Source organism: Sinocyclocheilus rhinocerous, unplaced genomic scaffold, assembly GCF_001515625.1.
Source record: "Sinocyclocheilus rhinocerous isolate Xijiao unplaced genomic scaffold, SAMN03320098_v1.1 scaffold886, whole genome shotgun sequence".
NCBI classification, from domain to species: domain Eukaryota; kingdom Metazoa; phylum Chordata; class Actinopteri; order Cypriniformes; family Cyprinidae; genus Sinocyclocheilus; species Sinocyclocheilus rhinocerous.
The window spans coordinates 810395-814108 of record NW_015631204.1 but is presented as its reverse complement, the minus strand read 5'-3'; the positions used below and the strand labels follow the sequence as shown (position 1 = coordinate 814108).

At 34.4% G+C, this 3714-nt stretch overlaps 1 protein-coding gene across 1 annotated transcript in view; it reads right to left on the bottom strand.

Annotated features, from left to right (window-relative positions):
- The window catches only part of ssbp2b (single stranded DNA binding protein 2b), a 72634-nt gene that overhangs the window by 55225 nt on the left and 13695 nt on the right, over nucleotides 1-3714 (bottom strand). The gene's annotated exons all lie outside the window — the stretch shown is intronic.

The window sequence follows — 3714 nt, the reverse complement described above, 5'->3', positions numbered from 1 at the left end:
AATAGGAAGGTTTATCAAGAAATAGCATTAAAACGGCTTTTAAAAACATACTTCGTGTAGGCTATATTGTCTAAAAACAAAACAATGCAACAATGCCCATTTTACTTACTCAGACCATGCGTTATTTGTTCAGGGAAATTATCAACGTGGTCTGGTTAAAGATGCCCAGATAAACTTTTAAAAATAATGTATTATTTTTCAAACGTTTTATTTTAACTTGTTATTTAAAATGTTTTAAATGCAATGTTAAAATGATGGTAATGTGAATGATAAAATCCTGTTTTTGTTTTTTATCGTGTAATCGACTATTGTTTTCAGTGTCGACTAGTTGGAGCTGTACCGTTTAGTCGACTAGACCCGCACATCCCTAATATTAATATGCATATAATCTAATTTGAATATGCTTCACAATCAAATGGACAATCAATACAGCATGTAAAACTGTAATGTAATGTTCCTGTGGCTCAGTGGTAGAGCATTGTGTTAGCAGCGCATGTAATGTAATGTTCCTGTGGGTGGTAGGTAGAGCATTGTGTTAGCAGCGCAAAGGTCGTGGGTTCAATTCCCAGGGAACACACATACTGATAAAAAAAATGTATAGCCTGAATGCACTGCAAGTCGCTTTGGATAAAAGCGTCTGCTAAATGCATACATTTATTTATTTAAATTAAACATTTTAAACCAGAGAACAGCTCTTTGATCAGGTGAGTTCAGCCAGTATTGACTAGTAGTGATCGATCGTTTCATTCGATTTCAAACAGTTCATCAAACGCCCCCTTAACCCTGAGTGTCAGATACTGCTTAAGAGACAAGACAAGTAAAAGCTGATTTATCCTTCCCAAACCATCAAGAAACTTTGATGTCCCAACATCTCAGTATGAAGGCAGCAATAATGACAGTGAGTGAATGCAGAAGCCCAACAGTCCACAGCGCATCATTTTAGTACAAATGCAAATGAGCTTCACGAGCAGTTTGCCCTTTCTGTCATTACCAGAGCCTCGTGCACACAGAGTCTGGTCGGTAATATGCCACCAAACGAATTCTAATGCTTACACAAAGAGATGTGTGTCCACTTATCCGCATGTGGAATGTGACCGATCGCAGGTAGAGAAATGAATGAAGAGAGAAGGAATATCAGAGGAACAAAGGAGCATGAGCAGGGCTATGTGGTGAGGATAATAACTACGGATACTGACGCAAACAGCAGCGAAGATGAAAGGAGTCGGGTGGGTGGAAAAGTGGGGGGCAATTAATACTCCAGAGGTCTAGAAACTTTGGTAATGTCATGGTGATGGGAATGACGGGGGGAGAAGCGCAGTGAAAATACCCCCTAGCAGGGCTGCAGAATGAACTCAATAGAAAACTCATCGTCTCCCTGCAAAACACTGAACAGAGAAGCTCACAGAATGTTAATCATCAAATACACAGGCCTGTTTTCTTTATATATAAACATACAGGCCTAACAAATCTTTTTAAATAATATTACAAATATTTGATTGGATGAGCAACATATCTATATCTATCTATCTATATATACATATATAGGCCTATGTGTGTGTGTGTGTGTGTGTATACATTAGTATACATTGAACAAAAATTTAGATTTGAACAAACCTAATTTAAGGAATTAAACTTTAACAAGTTGATCATTATTTAAATTAATTAAAATTAGTGGTCGACCGATATTGTTTTTTCCGATCTTGGAAAGCAGGGTGGCCGATGGCCAATATAATTTTATTTATTTTAATTAATATTTAAGAAATTTTAAATCATTTGAAAATGAATTTAAAAATAAATGTGTAAAATAAAAGTAATTTTAATTGTAAATTTAAAGTATTTTTCACAAATAAATAAATATTTAATAAAATGCGTATTTGCTGAATGCTGACGGAAAACGAGAAAGTATTATAATGTTTGCCTTTCTATTACTAATAATATAAAAGCAATCGTTGTAATACTTTTTTGTATACGTTTTAATTCCTTTGTTTAACCGTTAATCTGATTATTAGACAGAACTGTTAATGACGACAGCGAACAAGAGGGAGAATGTGAACACTGTGTGCGCAGGCGCTGCCGTTCTCAGCGCCGTCAAAATAAAAGTCTCGAACGCATCGGCCAAACAGAAAAACTTATCGGCCAATGCCGATATTTGAAAAATGCAAAATATCGGCCTTGGCGATATATCGGTCGACCACTAATTAAAATATTAATTAAGCCCACCATTATAAAATTATGCAGCACTGTTTTATTTATTTCTCTCTTTTTGTGGCTAACAACAACAATAATAATATATTATATAAATTAAATATAAAATAAAAATGTAAACCAGTTATAATTAGTCATAAATATTTCCCTGTTGAGCTGATTTACTACAATATTTTTTAATTGAAAAAATCATATATTTATTTAGGGCTGCACAATATATGAAAATAAAATAACAGTAAATGCTGCTCCAGGATGCTGAAATACCATATCATGAGCTACACATGTGTAAATAATGCCGTGCTTCACTTTGAAACCTAAAGCCTATATTTATTTGACAACAAACCGCCAAAATAAAAGATAGAAGAATAAAAGTTTAACATTTGAAAAATTAAGAAATTAAGATTTAAATAGTAGGACTGTCATTGTAGAGTTGTAATATATAATAATTTGAATTACATACTTTTTATTTTATACTACAACAGTATTATTACAATATCACATTTTTATTTAATAATAATAATAAATGTTATTATTATTATTATTATTGAATGAGTCAAAACTAGTGGGAATCTGAAAACTCAAATGGAAAGACATTTAAAATCTGTTCACTTTATTGTTACTGAAAGATTCTTATAAAGTGTATAAGTGTGAACACCCAAGTTTTGCCCAAACAGCCTTAAAAGAACGAGTCACAAAATCTTCCCATTGTGTGAGAAAAAATATATACATCACTGAGTAAGAAAAAGGTCTTGTAATGTATTCCCAAAGTTGGGAAGTGGGCAAACAATCCAACATAGCATATTGATGAGCAATGCCTAGCCACTTCCTGATGCAACTCAAGACAAACACACCAAACAGAGAGAAACATGATTTCTATTGGTCATTCCTTCAGCGGAGCACTGGGAGTGGGAGGTGGGGTGTAGAGGACTATTAATGTTTCATAACGGTGGGGAGGTTCAGATTAGGACAGGAGATGAAAGGAGTGTTTGGGTGAACGGAGTAATGAGAGAAATGAGGAAAACATCGGTGACCTCTCTGCTCTGAAACGATCGGCAGCCAAACAAAGACGGCTGATTTTCTCCATCAGGTCACTCGAGGATGAAGGCAGGTGTGCGACAATCTTCCACAAACACATCATGTACATTTCTCATGAGGAATCCTTCTTTATAGATGCTGTGGGTAAAATTTTTGATGTTAAAGGGGTGGTTGACTGTTTTTTTCTAGGCTTGATTGTGTTTATAGGGTTCAGTCTAACATGTGTTAATGCTTCGTTTTTAAAAAACACTTTATTTTTCACATAATTTACCTTTATTCTACACCGCTCTGTCTTCTCCTATAAACATGCTGATACTTTTAGATACGCTGTTATTTGTAAATGCTACTGCTTATGTTAGCTTTTTATATACTGTTTTATCCTGGTTAAAGCTTTAATACAGCATGGCAACTGTATGCGTGTCCATATTTAACGCTTCTCATAGCTATGTGAAAAATATCTGTCTGTCTATACAC